Source organism: Artemia sp. Qi Xiang Cuo, chromosome 15 (genome assembly GCF_049724085.1).
Source record: "Artemia sp. Qi Xiang Cuo chromosome 15, ASM4972408v1, whole genome shotgun sequence".
Taxonomy (NCBI): domain Eukaryota; kingdom Metazoa; phylum Arthropoda; class Branchiopoda; order Anostraca; family Artemiidae; genus Artemia; species Artemia sp. Qi Xiang Cuo.
The window spans coordinates 12,322,944-12,338,492 of NC_142808.1; the positions used below are offsets into that span (position 1 = coordinate 12,322,944).

Consider the following 15,549-nt stretch of genomic DNA (forward strand, 5'->3'; position numbering starts at 1 on the left):
ACAAGCTGCAAAGAACGCACAGGCTGATCTTTGTAAACTGAGAAAAATTTTACGAATGTTTTACCGGGATTACGAAAAATATTCAAAATTAAAGATTAAAATTATCTCTGAAAGAATAGATTTTGTTGAAAAGTCAGCTAGAGATGCTTTCGCAAAACTTCATAGTAATATCCAAAAGAAATGCTGCATGTTTAGTGAAAAGCTTCCAAGGTATGGACCGGCAACTGTGGAACAATTTACAGATGTAATGGGAAATCTTATACATCACTGTGAATATATGGAGGCATAATTGTCCTTTATTTAGTTTCAGCTTAAATTCGATGATCGAGCCTTTATGTACTACATCTAACGACTATGACGTCACTGATCAATATTGTATATACAAAATTAAGTTTTTCGTGAAAAATAATTAGTAAAAAAAAAATTAAGTGCAAAAGGCGCTAGATCTAGAGATTTCCTTTAAAATGAGCCATTGAACAACTCTCTACGATGTTCCAGTCCCAAGCTATCTCTGGGAACAAAAGAAAGAAAAAATATCCCGTTTGTGCAGAATAACGTGGTTAAAGTCAATTTTCCTGATTTTTAAGCCAATATATTTTCTTTGTTATTCAAGCCAAAGGGTGGTAAGTTTCCTTTATAGGGGTTTCGGACAAGGCGGTTCAAATGGTGTACTTTTTGTTTTGATCTGACTATTTTTTTAGGAGTTAGGGGTTTTTATATTTCTTAACATTGGACGTGATCGTCTCTTACTAGGTTGCTAGCTACCGCTGCAACCCGGATAATCTAATATAAAACTATGATGACATTCATTATTTATCTAGTAGGGTTTCAGACAAGGTAATTCTAATGATGTACTTTTGTTTTGATCTGACTCTATTTTTAGGAGTTTTGTTATATTTCTTAGCATTGGACTGATCGTCTCTTACTAGGTTGCTAGCTACTGCTGCAACCCAAATTCACATATATATTTATTTATAAGAGGCAGCCTGGCCGAGTGGTCCAAGGCACTGGTGTTAGCCACCAGTCTCTTCGGAGGCGTGGGTTCAAATCTTACCGCTGGTATACGATTATGTTTGACAGACTGCAGTGTGAAAAGACATCGAAAATGCAGTTTTTGGTGGAAAAATTTATTCTCTTTTAGAAATAATTTATTTTAGTTACTATAGATTTTTAACCCAATTAATTTCCTTTAAAATGAGCTATTGATCAACCCTCTACGATGTTCCAGTGCCAAGCTATCTCTGGATACAAAAAAAAGAAAAGAGAAAAAAATATCCCGTTTGGGAAGAATAACGTGGTTAAAGTCAATTTTCTTGATTTTCAAGCCAATATATTTCCCTTGCTGTTCAAGCCAAGGGACAGAAAGTTTCCTATACAGGGGTTTCGGACAAGGCGGTTCTAATGGTGTACTTATTGTTTTGATCTGACTCCTTTTTTAGGAACTATGGGTTTTTATATTTCTTAACATTGGACGTGATCGTCTCTTACTAGGTTGCTAGCTACCGCTGCAACCCGGATTTAAAATGATCCATTGAACAACTCTCTACGATGTTCCAGTGCTAAGCTATCTATGGAATATAAAGTTTAAAATACAACCTTATTAAATTAAAAGACGATCATTAGAAGATCCGGGTTGTTGCGGTAGCTAGCAACCTAGTAAGAAACGATCACGTCCAATGTTCAGAAATATAATAACCATTAACTCTTAAAACTAAAGACAAATCAAAACAAAACTTTCTGTCCCTTCGCATGAACAGCAAGAGAAATATATTGGCTTGAAATCTGGGTTGCAGCGGTAGCTAGCAACCTAGTAAGAGACGATCACGTCCAATGTTAAGAAATATAAAAACCCATAGTTCCTAAAAAAGGAGTCAGATTACAGTAAAGAACGAACTTATCAAGAATATGGCTGTAGTTGCAACCTAGTAAAAGGTGAACCACAGCCCATAGTAACCCAAAGTTGAATCCGGGTTGCAGCGGTACCTAGCAACTAGTAAGAGATGATCACGCCCCATAGTAAAAACTAAAGTAACCCATAACTCCTCAAAATAGATTCAGATCAAAACATAGAATTACACTATTAAAACGGTCTAGCCAAAAACCTATATGTAGCAAACTTACCGTCCCTTGGCTGGAATAACAAGGAAATTACATGAAAGGACGCATTTTAGTCAATAGTAACTAAAGTTATATTAAAACATGAGCATTAAGAGATGATACATAAGTGATCGAAACTGTAAATTGGAATTTTGTAAGTATCGTCGGTATCATGGTTTTATTGATAGCTGAAATACAAACTAAAAGAAATTGACCCCGGGTGGCTTCGAACCACCAAACTTTCAGTTAACGGCCAAACGTGCTAGCCACTTGCACTATGACATCATCAATTAAAGTTGTAAAATTATTACATTAAAGAACGAAATCCGGGTTGCAGCAGTAGCTAGCAACCTAGTAAGAGACGATCACGTACAATGTTAAGAAATATAAAAACCCATAGTTCCTAAAAAAGGAGTCAGATCAAATTCAAAAGTACACCATTAGAACCGCCTTGTCCGAAACCCCTGTATAGTAAACTTTCTGTTCCTTGGCTTGAACAGCAAGGGAAATATATTGGCTTGAAAATCAAGAAAAGTGGCAGCTACTACAACATTCTGCCTAAACGGGATATTTTTTTTCTTTTGTATCCAGAGATAGCTTGGCACTGGAACATCGTAGAGAGTTGTTCAATGGCTCATTTTAAAGAAAAATTAATTGGGTTAAAAATCTATGGTAAATAAAATAAATTATTTCTAAAAGAGAATAAATTTTTCCACCAAAAACTGCATTTTTGATGTCTTTTCACACTGCAGTATTTCAAACATTATACCAGCGGTAAGATTTGAACTCGCGCCTCCGAAGAGATTGGTGGCTAACACCAGTGCCTTGGACCACTCGGCCAGGCTGCCTGTAATAAATAATATATATGTGAATCTGGGTTGCAGCAGTAGCTAGCAACCTAGCAAGAGACGATCAGTCCAATGCTAAGAAATATAAAAACCCAAAACTCCTAAAAATAGAGTCAGATCAAAACAAAAGTACATCATTAGAACTACCTTGTCTGAAACCCTACTAGATAAATTAGAGCTATGACGTGAATAGAAAAACACGACCTTATATTGTGGTTTCTGAAGACTTCATGAAATAACACCATTGCGCCATGACGTCATGATATAAAATCATTACGTCGTGACGTCATAATTACTATATAAGAAGCGTCAGAACTGTAAATGTTGTCATTCATAATTAGATAATATTTAGATCAAAGCAAGCTATACGCAAGTTAAAAAAACAGTACTACACAAACAACAGAGATAGTATCTCGAAAAGAAAAAAGCAAAGGTATTCAACCGACCAGGCGTATCGAGAAGTAATAATTGAGAGAGCAAAACAAAATAGCAAGATGTGTTATCACAATGATGTAGTTTAAAGATATGCGAAAATTGAGACAGCCAAACAAAAGATCAAGGAACAGTATGATAATGTTGAAGATTACCGAATCGAATATAAGAAAAAAGAAAAGCAAAGGTATTCAACCGTCCAGGTGTATCGAGAAGTAAAAATTGAGACAGCCAAACAAAAGATCAAGGAGCGTTATCAAAATGATAAACTTTTATATTAAAAGACGATCATTAGGAGATCATACGTAAGGGATCGATACTATAAATTGGAATTTTGTAAGTATTGTCGGTATCATGGTTTTATTGATAGCTGAATTACAAACTAAAAGAAATCGACCCCGGGTAGGGTCGAAAAATTAACAATACGACATATCGTCATAATCGTAGGTATTAACCATATATGAAGTAATAAGTGAATGCAATATTAATACGCATTTATATTTTGGCAGGACATACATATTGGATCGATATAGTTCATTATAGATGGGGAGTATGTAAGTTTCAACGGATATCCAGGTTGCAGTGGTAGCTAGTCCGGGTTACAGCGGTAGCTAGCAACCTAGTAAGAGACGATCACGTCCAATGTTAAGAAATAGAAAAACCCATAGCTCCTAAAAAAAGATTCAGATCAAAACTACATAAGGGATCGATATAGTTCATCATAATTTGTGTCAGTCTTGAGGATCTCATTTAGTAATTATTAGTAGAATTACATCTTATAAGACGTGATAAGTGAATGCAATATTTATGCAAGTTTATCTTTCGATAAGATAATTTTGTAATCAGTTTATTATCCGGGTTGCAGCGGTAGCTAGCAACTTACATAAGGGACCGATATAGTTGATCATCAATGGTATTTGTCAATTAGGTTCTTTTTTTATATAATCCAGGTTGCAGCGGTAGCTAGTAACCTAGTAAGAGACAATCACGTCCCATAGTAAAAACTAAAGTAACCCATAACTCCTGAGAAAAGATTCAGATTAAAATCCGGGTTGCAGCGGCAGCTAGCAACCTAGTAAGAGACGATCACGTCCAATGTTAAGAAATATAAAAACCCATAACTCCTAAAAAAAAAATGTCAGATCAAAACAAAAAGTACACCATTAGAACCGCCTTGTCCGAAACCCCTGTATAGGAAACTTTCTGTCCCTTGGCTTGAACAGCAAGGGAAATGTATGAGCTTGAAAATAAAGGAGAGTGGCGGCTACTACAACATTCTGCCTAGACGGCATATTTTTTTTTTCTTTCTTCTTTTCCACAGATAGCTTGGCACTGGAACATCGTAGAGACTTGTTCAATGGCTCATTTTAAAGGAAATTAATTGGGTTAAAAATCTTTGGTAACTAAAATTAATTATTTCTAAAAGAGAATAAATTTTTCCACTAAAAAATGCATTTTTGATGTCTTTTCATACTGCAGTCTTTTCAAAGATATATTGGATTTTTGTACATAAATCCTAATCGTATATCAGCGGTAAGATTTGAACCCACGCCTCCGAAGAGACTGGTGGCTAACACCTGCGCCTTCGACCACTCGGCCACGCTGCCTCTCATAACTATATGTGTTAATCTGGGTCCCAGCAGTAGCTAGCAGCCTAGTAAGAGACGATCAGTCCAATGCTAATAAATATAAAAATCCAGAACTCCTAAAAATAGAGTCAGATCAAAACAAAAGTACATCATTAGAACCACCTTGTCTGAAACCCTACTAGATAAATAATGAATGTCGTCATAGTTTTATTAGAGCTATGACGTGAATAGAAAAACACGACATTATGTTTTTATTTCTGAAGACGTCATGAAATAATATCATTACGCCATGACGTCATGAAATAAAATCATAACGACATGACGTCATGATAACTATATAAAAGGCAGCAAAGATGTGAATGGTCTAATTCATGGTTACATAATGGTTAAATCAAAGCAAGCTACATGCAAGTTAAAAAAAACAGTACTACACAAAAAACTAAGAAATTAATTCAGTAAAGCAGCTCTTTGGACCAGAAGAACTATGGGCAACTATATGGTTTCCCAGGAGGAATTCAATCTAACAATTTCTTTCTCGGTACTTGTTATGATAAGCCCCCTACTGCTCAAGTTATTCATCTATTGACGCATTATAGAACCGGCTTTTTTTTCGTTAGTTTCTTTCCCCTTAGCGTGAGACAAGACAAAGACAAATGACAGAACAGATAGAAAATATATAATTTGAGCTACACGTTTGCACATTAGTTGGTTTAAAATATTTGGGTAGTGCGAAGTTAGAAAACAATTCTTACTGAGAAATTTGTATAATAATTTTACCTAACATACCTGGTATGGAGCCTTGCTATACTTTACCCCCCCCCCTCCCCTCCCCAATGTGCAAATATATAGCTCTAAGTTGTCTATAAAGCATAATATGTTTATCTAACTTTGGAATATTTCGTTAGGATTGAGCGTTAGAGAAACATATTAGAAGAATATTAGGTAGGAGGTAATCATACAAATAACTCTTTCTCTAAATTAAACAAGAAACTGATTTGTTAGAGAATTGTGGTATCCTTCCTGAAATCCGGAATATTATTAATTTATGCTCTCCTTTCAGAGTTCCTTCTTCCAAAAACGGGATAAACGAAAAATGCCTATACAAACATGTTCATAATAGATTAATGACTCACTTGATATTTTTGTTTCTTGATAGCAAACTATGTCATAAGGCTTCTTGAGCTCTGTATCACAGTTCTTACTTGATCTAATCCCATTAATGTTCCAAGTAACAACAGAAAACATTTGTTGTGAATACCAACACAGAATAATCAGAGCTAAAACGAGAAAAAAAATCCTATTAAGTTAAGAAAAATATGGGTACTTGTACATTATATGCTAAACAGCGCTATAGACTCTACAAGCAAACCAGACATGGAGACCCGTCAAACGGGTATTTGCTATCTAAATTTATTGTAAAGCGAGGTTTCTTATTGAGTTTACAATATTTAGACGATAGTTTTTTGGGGTTTAGGTGGGGGGAGGTACCTAGGTTAGGTTACGTATTTAATGTATGCTATGCTATACCCCCACTCCCTAATGTGCAAATATATAGTCTAAATTTGTTTCTAAACTATTATATATTCATCCTATTTTATTTCATTAGCATTGACCAAACTTGACTTCTTTCGTGTGTAGCATATAATGCACAAGTACCAAAATGTGCTGATTTTGTATCAGGGTTGCACAATAGCTGCAACCTTAGTAAAGGATGAACCATGGCCCATAGCAACCAAAAATTTAAAAAAATTGTCCAAAAAAAATTGTAAGTGAGAAAGATTTAGATTATTATCTAAATTAGTCTGAACAGTAAAATGGTATTTTGAAAATAAATTTAAGGGAATTTTGAAACCCCCTACAAATGGTGTTGGATCAAAACAAAAAGTACATCATTGGAATCACCATGGTCGAAACCCTGTACAGAAAACTTACAGTCACCTGGCTTAATTAAGGGGGGACGCCAGTCCAAAGACTTGAGTAAACAAACTCGAAGAGGGCGACTTCCAGGGGTTCCTTACGCTTTTGAACAAAAGGAAGCCACTTTTGAACAACTGACCGCTTTTGAACAAAAGGAAGCGTTAACCCCCTCAGCATAATTTATGCGCCCACATCCGTTTGATTCCAAGTATTTTAGGCTCTTTATCGAGTGATAAGCAATTTGAAACGTTGGTATGTAAAGTATTCGAAGGGACTGCAGTCAGCAAGTGCTTTTTTATAAAAATATGCTAAAACTGCTTCAGTAAAATATTTTTCGCTGCATTTTTAAGTACCAATTACGACAATATTGACTGCAGTGATCTTGCAGGCAAACCCAAAATAGGTTTTTGAGTTTTTTGGGGATTTCAGGAAAAATAGGTGTCGGCTTTAGCATTTTGCTAAATCAAAATGTTCACCTGATTCTATTCTATTAGAAAAGACTGAGACCGCCTAACTGCCTCAACTATTAATGTCAGACAAACTCAAAACGCTTACTATGGGAGAGATAGGAAGGTCGCTTCAAGTATGGTCGCCCCTTAACATGGAAAATCACTTTTGAATGGTTAGCACTGATGTGTCCTCTCATTTTTTTTCCTCCACGGACAGCAGGGCACCAGAAAATCATAGAGAGCTGTTTAAGGGCTCATTTTAAAGGAAATTGTTACATTTACGTGCTTTTGTAATTTAAAAAAATTGTATTAAAAAAGGGAAAAAATAAATGCCCACAGATTTAAAAGAAGATTGAATGATGATGGGGGTCAATGACCATTGTTAGTTCACTGTTCTTCAGTACTTCATTTCGATTCTTATGTCCAAGCGGGGGGGGGGGTCAATTTTTCTCCTCTCCTGCCCTCGGTAGAGAATTAAAGAAAAATATATACACATTACAGTCAACAAGACATTGCAAAAAGACAAAAGGTACTTATCTGTTATAGCGCCTATGTATATAGAAGCTAATTTCTGTTCGCTTTAAGTTTTAATGTCGCTCCTTACTTTCAGTTAATTCAAAATGGATTGAATGTTTTCATTCCACAAAGACACAGAAAGACAAGAATACAACATACTGGGCTATAAAAAAGTGATTCCCACAGTGGGGCACACGCCCCACCGGGGGGAGATGGCAATATTTTGGTGTGTCATGGGCAGGACGTGCACCCTAAAGTTGACATTACTTTAAAATCTTTATTTAAAAAAAAAATGTGAGAGGCGTTATATTCAAAAAACATGGTAATGGTAATTATGTTATGCATTGTATAAAAGGGGGTGCGTGTAAATGAACCCATGCAACTGAGCTTCTATGCACTCAACCCCATTTAACTGAAACCTTGTGCAACGGAACTCCGTTTAACTGGACCCACCCTTAACTCAACCTTATTTAACTGAGCCCTCGTGCAACTAGACTCCTGTGCAGCTCAACCCATCTGTAACTCAACCACATTTTACTGAACCGTTTTGAAAATAAACCTCCTTTTTACTGGGCCCCAGGCAAAAACTCCCTTTAACTAAATTACTTATACAAGAGGGAGGCGAGGGGGGTGTCGCCCCCCCCCCATAAAAACCCAAAAATGTTAAGAATCCTTCATAAATTATGCTGTTGAATACTGTATAAGAGAAATAAGGACTGAAAAATCAATTGTTTTCTGAAATAAAAACAATGAAACATATCAACGCAATAAAACTGTTCAAAGACGGCACGGTGCGTTATAAACGCACGACTGAAACGTTTCAGGGCTGTTAGAGAGAGCCCAAGCAAACGCAGACCCAAGACAAGAAGGTTGGACAGTGACAGAACTGTGGCCTCTTTAAGCATACAAAGGTTGGCATCACTTATCAGTGTTCCCCGGAGACAGAGACACACATGAGATATACGTAATACATACGTCCAAATAGAATAATTTTATTTCCATCGCTGAGCTTCAAGACCCCTTCACCAACGGTATAAATGTTTGCCTCATTCCTAGCAGCTCCACAACATTATATGAAACACCCTGACAATGATTCCAATTCATCTGCCAGCAATATAATGTCTGCCATATTTGGTGCCACTGAAATAGCTTAGAGTTGTGACGAAGATACCAACTTGTCATCTATTATAAGGGTCGAGGTTGTATCTTTTTTAATGCCGAGTGGCTTAGCACCCTACTGTAAAGAGATTTAAGAATCATGTGTCGCCTCATACCGATCAGGAGTCGGAAATTTCGCTTCTTAATTTCTTCTGCCAAGTCTATGTCAATAAAGTGAGTATATTTTTCACATCTACCTTGACATGAGATCTGGTTACACTTATTTTTTCCCACATGTGGAACCCGTTGCAGGGCAACATAAGGCCAACCATCCTTTGGTTCATTGAGCAGTAAATTCTTTAGAAGATGCATTTCCTGCTGCTAGGACTCGGCACACTACCACCATTTATCATCCCCTGTACCTATTTGTCCTGTTTTTCTTGACATCATATTCTGAACATGATTAAGTTCTCTTCTAGTCTCATAGAGAAAAATTTTGGGCAAGAAATCAAACTGGCTCAAGAGTTTACTATCCACTGCATCAAAACGCCCTGTTTATCTTCTGCCAATCTTTTGCCACGTCTGCTTTTCACCTTGATTGGGATAAGTTTTGCAGCATCAGTGAATCTTGCATTTTTCCCAAGCCAACTGACTAGGCCTTTTCTTATTCATCGCTTTTGAGTACCTTAGCATAACGTACATTAGAAATAACCCCCTCATCCTCAAACATTGTAATTTAAAGTGCGTTCTCGAACATTGTATCTTGAGAGAGGATTTTTTAACAATTTTTTTTTTTTTGTCCTATTTCTATAGCAGACTTTCACGTTGGTGTCCATACGCTTAGATTATCCATTCATCTTATATTGCAAACTTACAACACCGTGATGGTATCAAAGAGCAATCGGAAATATTACAACTCACCAAATACAACAGTCAACGATTGCGTAGCCTTCCCTTTGACTGGGGTCTCCTCTGATTGGCCAACGGATATCGACGTTTAGTGGCAATCACGTCCTTGAAAGTGGTTCCCAATGCCTTGCGCAAGCGGCAAAGTGAGCCAGTTGATCTCCCGTTGCGTTACGTTAAGTCGATAGCAAACCCGGCCTTAATCCAATTATTTTAAACAAAATTGTAGAGGGGGGAGGTGTTACACATTCTCCTTTTGGCATTGCCGCCTCCCCCCAAATTAAGGCTCTGGACCCGTGCTTAAACCCTCGTTTGGCTGAGCCCCCGTAAAACATAACCCCATTTAACTAAACCTTCGTTCAATTGGACCCCCGTTTAAATCAACCCTCGTTTGACAACCCTTACGTGGCTCACCCATGTTTAAATGAAGCCGTGTTTCGCTGAACTCAAACCAGGGCCTAGGGATAAGTTTGAACTAGTATTGATTAGAAGCTCAAAATTTGCTTCTCGCTTCGTTTGCAGTTTCTGTCTTGTATTACCCATTTGGGCAGGCTAAACTAATTTGAACCAAAGACACAGAACCGCCATAGCCGTGCTTGCAATTAATGTTCGTCAGTGACAGACCATTTACGGCAGCCCATAAACAAAACAACAAATGACCGTGGAAAGTCAGTTTAATTTACATATACTGATGTTTATTCTTTAAAATAAAATTAAAAAAAAAAAATTTTATTAAAGTAAAAAAAGTGAAAATATTTAAAATGTAAAGTGCAAATTATGTTCTGGTCTTGAGGAGGCATGAAGGTTATCAACACTACTCATGTTAATTTTGGCTCGTTTTGAGTTTGACTTGGCTTTTTATTGTAAGCTCTCTTCATTTTTGGGTTTCATTTATTTATTGATAGAGATTTGTGGTAGTTTTACGCTTGGAAGATAATTTGACTTTATTCCTGCTCTTTTTGGTTTATTGGAGCTCTTTACTTTACTTTGAAAACTTGTTTTGTGGAAAAAGTTTTTTTACTTAATTTATGTTATTTTTTTATTGGCATAGTCTTTTTCATGAAATAATACAATATTGGAACTGTTCTAAAATCTGTAAAACACGCGAGATGTGAAGTTTGGTTAATGCTAATGAAATAAAACGAAATAGGATAAAAATATAATAGTTTAGACACAAATTTCGGCTATCTATTTGCAAATTAGGGGGGGGGGGTAAAGCATAGCATATATTAAATACTTAACCAACCTAACAGAGGTACCTTTTTTTCCCCTAAACCCCAATAAAATAAAGTTTATATATAGTTCCCGGAGGGAGAAACCTCTTGTTATACAGCGTCAGATAGGCAATTACCGGGTAATGGCTATCTGAACTTTGCTTCTCTCGACGCGTGTTTTACAGATAATAGAACACTGCCATAATATTTTATATCTTTTTTTTATAAGAATCCATGGTTTGGCTTGCTATTTAGGCCTACATGTTGGAGAAAATATTTCAATAATTTTTAATCCTGACAAATAGTATTTTTTAACTAAAGTTTATACCTCCTCAAGTTGACCTGAAAAATAAAACCTAATATCATTCCTAAAAATTTCTATCTATGCTCTTTGACAACCTGTATACACATACACCCTTTTTGTTATTTAAATTGTAATAGCAGAAGTAACAATAGTAGTAGCCCCGAAAGTTTCAACTTGATACCCCAGTCGTTCTCGAATGCTGAGGTTTCTTATTAGTTTAAAAGCATAATTTAAAAGATTTAGTTTAAAAGCATAATTGGCCAATTGCATAATTGTGAGGGGTTGAGATGCCCTACATCCCTAGAGATATAGTTGCTTGACCGTTCTACTAAAATGAACAATACGGCTGTCTTAAATTTTTGTCTGGTTGTGTTTGGAAAAGTAATGAGTTTGGTAGGAGGGGTGCTTGCCCTCCAATCTCTTTTTACTCTTACAAAGGGCAATGGAACTTTTAATTTTAAACTCATTTAATTAGCTCATTTAAAAGTTTCAATGATATTAATAGCTATTATATTATAGAGTGGTGCTGCCTGTAACATTGCTTATATGCCCTTTTGAAAACCTGCAATTGAAACTCCCCCTAAACGCTCCCTAAAAGTTTCACGTTATTACCCGTAGCGTCTTCAGTTATAGTAACTGTATTGTTAGCATTAATAGAGTACACATAGTACCATGTGGCTAGTTCAAAACTCGCCAAAACTTATCCTTAAAGGTCTATCTTAACAATGTAAGCCTTTCTTGAGATATTGCTTTGCCACTTTTTTGAAAGTCCACATGCTCATAGTTTGTTTTGATTTAGTTCAACGTCCACCTAAATATTTCTTATATTTGATTACTGAAGACATTGTTATATGCTCTTTGGACTATTGGTTACAAAATATCTGTCTCGCAGTTTCGATTGAATGTGTTTGGGGAAGGGAGGATGTCAGGGGGGGGGGGCTATTTTCCTTCCATCGTGTTTGAATCTTAAAATGAACTAGAACTATACAGTATTCAAGAGGGGATTTTAAACACCGCGTCCATAAGCTGAATTTCAGGGGGGGGGGGCTTACCTAGTCTAATCGGCACTTCCAATGCTGTATAATAGAAATCACAAAACAAAAAATATCATAGGCAGCGCAATAGCGCTGCCTAAATAAAGAGCGATTTGGGCACAATGTATTATATATTCATTCTTTTTTTACCAGGGCACTTCTTATAGAAAGAAATGTCGTAGAAACTTCAAAAAGAGCTCATTCGATTGGAAATTGAAAGGGCTAGTGTCCTTTTTAATAGTCAAAAGCGATTGGAGGGCAACCAGCACCAATCCCCCACGCTAATCATTTTCCCAGGCACATCCAAACATAATTTTGAGACAACCATTTTGTTCAGCGTAGTTTAAAGGTCCGGAAATTATGAGAGGGCTCATTGGATTGGTAATCAGAATTTATAGTGCTCTTTTTAAGAGTCAAAGTGATCAGTATGCAGATACCCCCCCCCCCCCACACACACACATTGTATTGTCCCGAAATACATCTGATAGAAATTTTAAGTTAGTCATTTGTTGTCATACAAACTTCGAAAAGGGATAATTCGGTTGGAAATTGACAGAGCTAGTGCCCTCTTTAATATTCAAAAGTGATTGGAGGACACCCAGCCCCCCCCCCACACACACACACACACCTATCATTTCCCAAAACACTTCCAATCAACATTTTAAGGCAGCTATTTTGTTTGACGTATTTTAAAAGTCCAGAAATTATGTCTTTGAGGATGAGAACCCCCCCCAAGTGCCCTCAGGGCACGGTTTGTAAGTTATGCCCCGAGGGAATATAAGGTTTTTATGGAAAGTGTGGTTGTATAAACTTCGAAGGGGGCTCATTGGATCGAAATCGGAAGTTAAAGTGCCCTTTTAAAAGTCAAATTTATCGGAAGCCCGCTTTTATCGGAATGCGTCCGATAAAAATTTTGAGATAGCTATTTGTTCAAAAATAGTCCAAAGATCACATAACAAGGCCTTTGGCGTTGACACAACTCACCAGAGTCCGAGGGTAAGGGTTGTAAGTTATACCCGAGGGTATGTAATGTTTTTACAGAAGGGGTGGTCTTGTGAACTTTAGAGGAAACTCATTTGATTTGAAATGTATAGTGCTAGTTCATTTTAAGAGTCAAACGTGATGGAAGGAAAATAGCCCCCCTTCCTCCCTGACATCCCCCTTTCCCAAACACATTCAATCGAAACTACGAGACAGGCATTTTGTAACCAATAGTCCAAAGAGCATATAACAATGTCTTCAGTAATCAAATATAAGAAATATTTAGGTGGACGTTGAACTAAGTAAAAACAAACTATGAGCATGTGAACTTTCGAAAAGGTGACAAAGTAATATCTCAAGAACAACTTATATTATCAAGTTGGACCTTAAGAGTAAGTTGTGGGGGATTTTGAACTAGCCAGAAGGCACTATGTGTATACTTTTAATACCAGCACTACAGTCACTTTAACTAATGATGCTAAGAGTATTAAGGTGAAACTTCTAGGAAGCGTTTAGGGGGAGTTCCAATTGAAAGTAAAAACTGTATGCATCCAGGTTTTCAAGAGGGCATTTAAGCAATATGATAGGCCGCACCACTCTATAATAGCTGGAAATACATTATTTAATGGAGCTAATACGAAACAAAATAAAAAGTTCTAGTGACCTTTTTAAGAGTAAAAAGAGATTGGATGATAATCAGCTCGTCTCTCAAGGTGATTCATTTTCCAAACACATCCAGGCAAAATTTCGAGATAACGATTTTGTTCAGCGTATTAGAACGGCCCAGCAACTATGTCCTTAGCAACTATGTCTGTGTCTTATTGGGCGTGTCAACCACCATCCCCCAATTATGCATTTGGCCCATTATGCCTTAAAATTAAAATCCTACTTTAAACTAAATCAAAAGGCATTGTGTTTATGGTTGCCAGTAAGGTTGTCAAAGAGCATAGCTATAATCTTTTGGGAATGTAAGTTTTATTTTCCAGATCAACTTGAGGCGGTATAAAATTAAATTAAAAAACACTATTTGTGTCAGGATTAAAAATTGTTGAAAAAGTTTCTCCCAACATACAAAAATCAAGCCAAACTATGGATTCTTATAGAAAAAAAAAACTGAAAATAAAATAATATTAGAAAATTAACATAAGTAGGGCTGATAACCCCATGCACTTTTTTATTCAAATAAATAACAAAAAATTAAGACTTTAAGGAATAAATATCAGTATATATATATATATATTAAACTGACAATCCACGGTAATTTTTTTATCTTTTTCAGTAAAGCCTAAATTATGTTCTGGTCTTGAGAAGGCATGGGGGTTGCATGCCCTACTAATATTAATTTTTTTTCGTTTTGACTTTGACTTGGCTATTTTTTGTCATTTCTGTTCGTTTTAAGTTTCATTTATTTACTGATAGTGATTTGTAGTAGTTTTACGCTTAGAAGATTATTTGACTTTATTTCTACCCATTTTCGGCTTAGTGGAGCTCTTTACTTTTCTTTGAAAAAATTGGTTTGTGGAATTCTTTTTTAAATTAATACAAATATAAGGCAGAATCATTCAGACAGGGGGGGGCTAGAGCCCCTCCTACCCCCCACCCACTTATTGGCACCAATGGACACCAGTATGAGGTTTTTCGATCAGGGAGATTTCAGTAGTGTAACTTTTATGGTTTCAAGCCCTTACACTCCAGACATGGCGCTAAAATTGGATGTTGGTGATATAAGACATTTTATGATGGTGTTGTCTTGAGGAAATTATAAAAAGCGTGTAAACGTGAATATTGAATTTCAGTTAACATTGAACAGCTCTCTACAATATTCTAGTATCCTATGAGTACTGGAGAAATGAAACAGAAAATGGGAGACGTGTCAGTGGTTCTGGCTCTTTTTGAAAGCTTCCGGATTTTGTTCTCAGAAATAAACTTTTACTATCAATTTAAATAATAACTACCATTCCTGAATCAGCATTAACGGCAAGTTTTCCTTATAAAATAGTGTTTTTAATGGGTCTTTCAGATTTTGGCCACTATGGGCTTTCTCTGTACTAAGGTACAGCTATTCCTGCGACCATGACATTCAAGTGTGTTTGGACCCTGAGCATGAAAAGCTGTGCTAATTTTCAAATATATAGGACAGAAGAATAAACTTTTGTTTTTAGAT

At 36.3% G+C, this 15,549-nt stretch overlaps 1 protein-coding gene and 1 long non-coding RNA gene across 3 annotated transcripts in view; both read right to left on the bottom strand.

Annotated features, from left to right (window-relative positions):
- LOC148943328 (uncharacterized) overlaps window positions 1-6,239 on the bottom strand; it is a 406,409-nt gene extending 400,170 nt beyond the window's left edge. Inside the window, exon 1 of the long non-coding RNA XR_016143001.1 lies at window positions 6,100-6,239. This is a non-coding gene — a long non-coding RNA (uncharacterized LOC148943328). The remainder of the gene's footprint in view (window positions 1-6,099) is intronic.
- Window positions 1-15,549, bottom strand: part of LOC148943326 (centrosome-associated zinc finger protein Cp190-like) — a 651,851-nt gene that overhangs the window by 506,451 nt on the left and 129,851 nt on the right. The gene's annotated exons all lie outside the window — the stretch shown is intronic.